Below are 8,571 nucleotides of genomic sequence, written 5' to 3'. Positions count from 1 at the left end.
ATATGGATATCAAGCTAGGGTGATCCAACTCTTTCCTAAATTTCATGGGCTTGTGTCAGAAAATCCATACTTACACCTGAAAGAGTTTAATGAGATCATAGCCACTTTATACTTCCCTAACGTATCTGATGGCATGGTCAGGTTGAGACTCTTTCCCTTCTCTTTGAGAGAGAAAGCTAAAATGTGGTTGCATTCACTACTTCCTCGATCTATTGGCACATGGAATGACATGATAAGGGAGTTCATAAAGAAAATTTTTTCACATCATAAAACGAACACCCTTAGAAAGTCAATCATAAACTTCGCCTAAAAGGAGGATGAAACATTCTTCCAATGTTGGGAGCGGTACAAGGATCTTGTCAGTTCATGCCCACAACATGGATTTGAAACATGGTGCATTACACACTTCTTTTATGATGGTATGACATCTTTGAAGTGCCAATTGGTCGAGACAATATGCAATGGGGAATTCATGAATAAAAATGTTGATGATGTGTGAGACTACTTGGATAGACTTGCTTTAAATGCACAATCATGGGACACATACCCAAAACCAAGCACCATGTCTAGGCCGATTCAATCTAAGGAGAGGGGTGGAATGTATCTCCTGAAAGAGGATAATGATATCAATGCTAAAATGGCTTATCTCATCAGGAAACTCGAGGCCATGGAATTAAAGAAGGATAAGGAAATTGTTTGCAGTATTTGTGGTTGAAACATTCACACTACTAAAAATTGTCGAATTATATCTGCCTTTTAAGAGGTACTGAATGAGCAATCTAATGCCGTAAGTAATTACCAAAGACCTTTTAGTGGGCCCACTTCTAATACATAAAATCCTGGTTGGAGAAATCATCCAATGTTTAGTTGGAGGAATGGATAAACTACTACCTCTCAAGGTTTCTTTAATCAAAATCCAAATCAAGGGAAACCTCAAGAAGAACTAGTTCAAAATTCCACATAAGAGCTTACTCAAGCAACACGAGAACTTACAAAATTTATACAAAAGATGGATTCACTTATGACGGTTATAGAAATGGGGATGCTTCCTGCTCAACCTCTGCCCAATCCTAAACCACAATATGAGATAAGTGATTCAAGCTCTTCAAATCAGATGGAGCAAATTAAATCTATCACCACTCTTAGGAGTGGGAAGACCATTGACAAAACCATTCCGATTAGGGCTGAAAAGCCTAAGGAACCAGAAGAGGACAAAGATGATGGATCTAGTCATGCTCTACAAGAATTAAAACCGGAACCTTAAGGGAAGTCGGTTGCTCCATTTTCCCAACTGTTGGTTGCACCAAAACCTCTCTCTAACTCTCAGGACATTCTAGAGGTGTTGAAACAAGTGAAGGTCAATATTCCTCTACTTGATGTTGTAAGATGAATACCTTCATACGTCAAATTCCTGAAAGACTTGTGTACGACTAAAAGACGGCAAAATATTTAAAAGAAAATCTTCTTGACTGAGAAAGTAAGTGTCATCCTAAAGAAAGATGTGCCACAGAAATTCAAAGAACTCGATAGCCCAACCATATCTCGTGTAATCGGGAACTACCGAATTAAGCACGTACTTATTGACTTAGGAGAAAGCATAAATGTGATTCCGTACTTGATGTACAAACAGCTAGGTTTGGGTGAATTAAAACCCACCCTAACCACACTACAACTTGCTGATTAGTCTGTTCATGTACCGTGAGGGATAATTGAGGATGTGTTGGTCCAGGTTGACAGATTCTACTACCCCATAGATTTTATCGTCATGGATACATAGATTTTATCGTCATGGATACTGAACCCATCAGTAACATGAGCACTCAGATTCCCATCATTCTTAGTCGCCCATTCCTTGCCACTTCAAGCGCAATCATTAATTGCAGGAATTGAGTTATGAGCATGTCTTTCGGGAATATGACATTATAGTTAAACATCTTTTTCAACACAGGCAGACGGTTAAAAGATGATGATAATTTCCATGATATTAACATGATCAACTCTTTCGTGGAAGATAGAACGCCTCTGACTCTTTAGAGATGTGACTAGCCCACTCTCATGATTTTCATGATGACATGTTTAGGGAGATGAGAGCTATGCTTGATATTGTGCTGGTATTTGAAGTTAACCGATGGAGGCCATAATTTGAAGAGTTGCCCCAAACTGATAAAGTGCCTCTATCGTCTACCCTCAAGCCACCGAAGCTTGACCTAAAACTTTTGCTCTCTGATTTGAAATATGTTTATTTAGGTCAAGATGAGACATACTTGGTGGTGATCTCTTCCCACCTAGAGAAAGAACAGGAGAGTATGCTCATATCTACTCTCTTTGAGCATAAGGGAGCCCTTGGAATGGCGATTGCGGACCTCAAGGGAATTGACCCTTTGATTTGTACTCACTGCATTTATCTTGAGGATAATGCAAAGACTTCTAGAAATCACAACGTAGACTAAATCCAAACATGAAAGAAGTGTTTAAAGCTGAGCTTCTTAAACTATTGGATGTGGGTATCATATACCCTATATCCGATAGTCAATGGGTGAGTCCACTCAGCTAGTTTCTAAGAAGTCCGGAATCACCATCATACCCAATGCCAATAATGAACTCGTACCAACTAGAGTTACTACTGGTTGGAGAATGTGCATTAACTATAGGAAGTTGAATACTGTCATGAGGAAGGACCACTTTCCTTTGTCCTTCATTGATCAAATTTTGGAAAGGTTAGCTGGTCATTCCTATTATTATTTCCTTAATGGGTATTTGAGCTACAATCAGATAAAGATAACCCCTAAAGATTAGAAAAAGACTACATTTACATGTCCTTATGGCACCTTTGCTTATCGAAGGATGTCATTCGGACTATTTAATGCCCCTCGCTACTTTTCAGCGATGCATGATGAGTATTTTTTTTGATATGATGGAGTAATATCTAGAGGTCATCATAGACGATTTCTTTGTCTTTGGTCCATCTTTCAACAAGTTCTTAAAGAGTCTTAAATGTGTGCTGAAAAGATGTGAAGAAAAGAATTTGGTACTCAATTGGGAGAAGTGTCATTTCATGGTTCGTAAGGAAATTGTCCTTGGACATATCATCTCGTCCAAAGGAATTGAGGTAGATAAGGCAAAAATTGAGCTTATCTCTAACCTTCCTTCACCCAAAAACATATGAGATGTGCAATCCTTCTTAGGACACGCTGGGTTTTATAGAAGATTAATAAAAGACTTTAGTATTCTCTCTCGTCCTTTATATAATCTACTTCAAATGGATGCATCATACAAGTGGACTGAGCAATGTTAGGAAGCTTTCACGAAGCTTAAGGGAATGTTGACCACTGCACCTATCATGCATCCACCTGATTGGAGCCTTCCTTTTAAACTTATGTACGACGTGTCTGATTATGTTCTTGGGGCGATTTTAGACTAGAGAAAAGAAAAGAAGCTCTACGCTATCCATTATGCAAGTAGAACTCTAAATCCTGCCCAAGTGAACTACTCGACTATGAAAAAGGAATCATGGCCGTAGTGTTTGCTTTAAACAAATTTAGGTCCTACTTGATCGGATCCAAGATCGTTATTTACACAGATCATGTAGCGCTCAAGTATCTTCTTTTTAAGAATGATGTTAAGCCCCGCCTAATAATATGGATCCTCCTACTCCAAGAATTTGATTTAGAAATAAAGGATAAAAAGGGAGTAGAAATGTAGTGACTGACCATCTTTCCTGCCTTAATCCCTCTGATTCCCTTGAGACGGCACATATTAATGACATGTTCCCTGACGAACAATTGTTCAAAGTCTCCCATTCACCTTGGTTCACTGATATTTCTAATTATCTTGCTATAGGTTTCACATCGACACATTGGACTGTGCAAGATAAGAAGAAAATTTTCACCGAGGTGCGCAAATTCTTCTGGAACTATCCGTATTTGTTTAAATATTGCCTAAACCAAATCTTAAGGAGATGTGTGTCAGACGATGAGCATCAGAGTGTCATCTCCTTCTGTCACTCTCAAGCCTGTGGTGGCCATTTTTCTGCTAAAAAGACCATGACTAAGATTCTACAGTGTGGCTTTTACTGGCCTACTATGTTCAAGGACAATCATGTGTTTTGTAGGCTTATGAGCGTTGTCAGAAATTGGGAGCATTGTCCCATCGAAATATGATGCCCTTGAACGTCATTCTTATCATAGAAGCATTTGATTACTGGGGCATCGATTTCATAGGACCATTTCCCCAATCCTTTAGAAATCTATATATTTTGCTCACTGTAGACTATGTCACTAAATGGGTTGAAGTCATTCCATGCTGGAACAATGACCATCGCACGGTCATTAAATTCTTAAAAGAGAACATCCTTTCCCAGTTCGAAACGCCTCGAGCGATTATTAGTGATGAGGGCTTACATTTTTGTAATAAGCCATTTGAGAATTTAGTGAAGAAATATGGTATCTCTTATAAGGTGAGCACTCCATACCACCCACAAACAAGTGAGTAAGATGAGATTTCAAATAGGGAGATCAAACATATTTAGGGGAAAACGGTTAACCATGATCGTAAGGATTGGTCAACCCGATTGACCGATGCTTTATGGGCTTACCGTACTGCATTTAAAACTCCTATTGGAATGTCACCCTTTAGACTTGTCTATGGGAAGGCTTGCCATTGCCCGTGGAGTTGGAACATAGGGCCTACTAGGCAATCAAAAATTTGAACTACAATCTGGACAACGCTAGTTCACTATGTAAACTTCAGTTAAATGAACTTGGAGAAATCCAGAACAATGCATATAAGAACTCGAGAATTTACAAGGATAGGATGAAACCATTTCATAACCAACATATTCTGTGAAAATCATTCACACCATGTCAAAAAGTCTTTTTGTATAATTCTCGGTTACATCTCTTTCCGAGTAAGCTCTGATCTCGTTAGACCAGCCCTTTCACCGTTATCAATGTTTATCTTTATGGGGCTGTTGAGATTCAGAATCCAGACAATGACAATGAGTTCAAAGTAAATGGACATTGATTAAAGCCATTTGTTGAGAAATTTGATTTAGAGGACATGTCCATGCCTCTGAATGATCCTGTTTACCAGGATTGATCTCCTAGCTTGATGGAGGTATAGGTAGGTTTACTACTTTCATAGGACTATGGTAGTTTACTTTTTATCGTTCTAGGGATTATGTAGTTAGGATAGTTTTCTTTCTAGCTATTCTAGGATAATTTACTTTTGTTGGTTTAACTCTTGTGCTAACCCACCTTCACGCTGACATCTCTTTGGAAAAAGTCATATAACTCCTTCATCAGGTACCATCTTTCCATTACTTCTCCTTTACTTTCGTTGTCTCATGTGCATTGCATGCTTATATCTTTTACATTGAGGATAATGTAGATTTTCAATTGGGGATGGGAGATTAGGTTACCTAATCAGTATTTTCTTAGTCTTGAGTAAAAGTTGTGAAAATTTTTATTTTTATTTTTGAAAATTTTTGTGAAGTCGAGTGATTTTGTAGGTCATTTTTTATTTAGAAGTATAAGATACGTAATGTTGGTAATTTATGACTCTTGGATTTAGTTATCTGTTAGATTTCACAGTTAAGTTCAAATTATTAATCCATGATTAGAAGTTTTAAATAGTGATTGAGTCATGATTTCACATGTCACATCTAGCTTACACATTAAAGCTTCAGTTCAATATTGAATTGTTAACCTAGTAATCACTGGGCATGGAAGGAACCAACCTGGGGAATTTATCCATCATGATTCATTGAAAAAAAAAAAAAGAATGCCCAACTAAAAAAAATAGTTGTGTTAAAAAATGGCTACCTGTTAAAGATCTTTAAAAGGGTTGACACAGTGTGAAGCCATCGATGGAAAAAATCAAAAGCTGGAAGATTAAAAAGGCTGAACTGTAAGGAAAGTTTCGGTTTAGGTTTGGTTATCCGGAATGCTCTTGTTAGTTACCAATAATATCATGAAAATTGAGAATTGGACCTTTAATTATGATAAGTCAGGGTTGCACTGTACACCCATGGAACTCAATGTTTAAAATTAATTATTCTAATCGATGGATTACTACGTTGAATTTGACCATGAAGTTTACCATGCACTTGAGTTTAGGAGAAGCAAATGCCCAACATTGTTGTATCTTGGAATTCTGGTATCTAGATTGTTTTTCAAAAATCACTTGAGTTTATAGAAATTGTCATGTAATTCTCAAATTATTTTTCGTATACTTTACTCGGGACTAGCAAAATGCTGGTTGGGGATTGTGTTGAGGGTCAAATATTGCATATTAGACCCCAGTTATCACATGGTTTTATGAACATGATAATGCATAACGTTATATTTTAATCATGTTTTTGTTGTAAGGTGAATTTAGGAGCTTGGACTGAAAAAGGGTACTAAAGGCATGAATTTGATGCTCACAAATCACCAAGGCAAAGGACGGATCCTAAGAGACCTAGATTAAAGAATTTACATGCCAAAGATCTGAGAAAATCAAGTGATTGAAGTTAAAGGGGTCTGAAAGTTGTCCTGAATGCAAGATCACTGGGTTCCCACCATCTGTTTGGCTCGAAACTTTATATCTGGCCCGAGGACCCTAAATTAACCGTACACGTAGAAATGGAAGTGGCCTAATGGACAGATCAGCCCATAAATCACTGATTTGGGGCTCACCTGATCTCTGGATATGCTTCAATTTTAGTCTCAACCCCTTAAATTAGAGGGCAAAATGGATGAACGGAGCGAATTTCTTATAAAATCATAGTGGACCCCACCTGGGGACGTGCATGTGCGCAACACACATACCAGCCGCACATTGGACCAAGAATCCTGGTGAAAGGTTGGTTGACCAGACCCCATTCTCTCTTATGCACAGAGGTCGCACGTCTGGCCTCGAAGACGTGTAGTGGGCTACCACCGTCCATCATTTGGTTGATCTGAACTATCTAAAGTGTTCAAGGGGTGGGGCCAACCGTACCCATGAAGACCTTTTGGTTTCATGCACGTATACACATGCAGATCGTCGTCAAATGCAGGATGAATGGCGGGAAGATTTGATAGAGTGGGCCACACTAAACTTGAGCAAAATTGACCATTCCTAACTGAAATTTCATCACGAATCTAATGGACGAGGTGGATTTCTCCGAAAACATCACTATGTGGCCTACCGAGTGGCCCAATGCAGTCACGTGCGTAATAAAATGTCTGACGCTGCCAGATTTTCACAGTCATCGTGGCCCACTACCGCTGATCAGATGGCCGATCTCGACCGTCCATTGTGTAGGCCATCTAAAACTGTCTAAGGGGACATTATCTTTTTAGGAAGAAAGAACGCTAGGAAAATTGCATTCCCAACTTTTTGAACAAGTCTCTTGCGGTTTACGTTTTCTGGGTGCGTAAAAGCTACGCAAGTTCCTGTGCATAAACAACACTTACACCTTCTCCACCGCCACTAAACTGACTCCAGTGCCTATAAAAGGAGAAGAAAAGGAGAGAGAGAGAGAGAGAGAGAGAGAGAGGATATCCTGGGACGTGGGTGAACATGGAGTTTAAGAGAGAGAGAGAGAGAGAGAGAGAGCGTGGTGGCATTGAGTCTCCATCCTTCTTCCTTCTTCTTCGATTTTTCCTTCCTTTTAATGTAATTTTTCTAAGATTTAGAACATCACGTCTATGATAAGCTAAACCTTTTAGCTAGGGCTAAGAGGTGAAGCTTGTAGTGTGATGGAATTGTTTCTATGCCTTTGATTCATGTTTAATGAACTCTCTTTGATTATAGTTTGATTATAAGGAATGTTTTTAGTTTTTAATGATTTATTGTAACTTAAATTATAATGGATCTGCGATAGCTCCGAGCATGTCCTTTTCATTATTATGATTGTGAAGTTAAAAAGCCCTATTGTTCACCATCGTCTCATGGACATGGTTGGATGATGGAATCCTTCTTAACGTAAATAACTCTTTCAGATTGGTTGTGGAATGGTTAAATTCTGTTGTTTGCTTTGTCTCATGGGCATGATTTTGTGATGGAATCAATTCTAATTCTCATACTTCTCATCACTTGAAAACTAGATCAAAGGAAGTTCATATTTGGTTTTTAATGATATATCTTCCAAGTGGATGAAGATGGGACTCTAAATCCAGTTGTATTCATGAATCAAGCACAGTTCTCCCTGATTGCTACCAGTGGATCCTTAGAAACCCTAGTTTCCCTCCTTTGAATTTTACAAGTTTTACTTACATAATTCACAATTATTCTGTTAATTTTTCCTGATTTATATTACATCTTCTTTTAGTTCTAGTTCTAGTTACTTTCAGAATACATACAAGGTTCAGTCCATGTGGGTTCGACCTCAGTCTTATCGAGATTATTACTACATCGCAACCCTATACTTGGGGTGGTGAATAGAGGAATGGACCAAAAATTAATGTGCCCAATGCACCTCAAGTAACTTCACAAAACAACTTCTTTGGGGCATCTAACAATGCATCATATGTACTCCCTCCAAAGCGATCATCTGTAGAGGATGCGTTGACCGCATTCATGAACTCTCAAGCTCAAATGAATTGG

At 38.4% G+C, this 8,571-nt stretch overlaps 1 non-coding gene across 1 annotated transcript; it reads right to left on the bottom strand.

The window, feature by feature from the left end:
- Positions 1–277: 277 nt before the first annotated feature.
- LOC131217886 (small nucleolar RNA R71) lies at positions 278–384 on the bottom strand. The gene has a single exon (XR_009157472.1). It is a non-coding gene; the product is annotated as a small nucleolar RNA R71 (small nucleolar RNA).
- Between the last annotated feature and the right edge of the window lie 8,187 nt (positions 385–8,571).

Source organism: Magnolia sinica, chromosome 10 (genome assembly GCF_029962835.1).
Source record: "Magnolia sinica isolate HGM2019 chromosome 10, MsV1, whole genome shotgun sequence".
Classification (NCBI taxonomy): Eukaryota; Viridiplantae; Streptophyta; class Magnoliopsida; order Magnoliales; family Magnoliaceae; genus Magnolia; species Magnolia sinica.
Note: the sequence above shows the minus strand (reverse complement) of the source record. Positions and strands in the feature narration are given on the sequence as shown.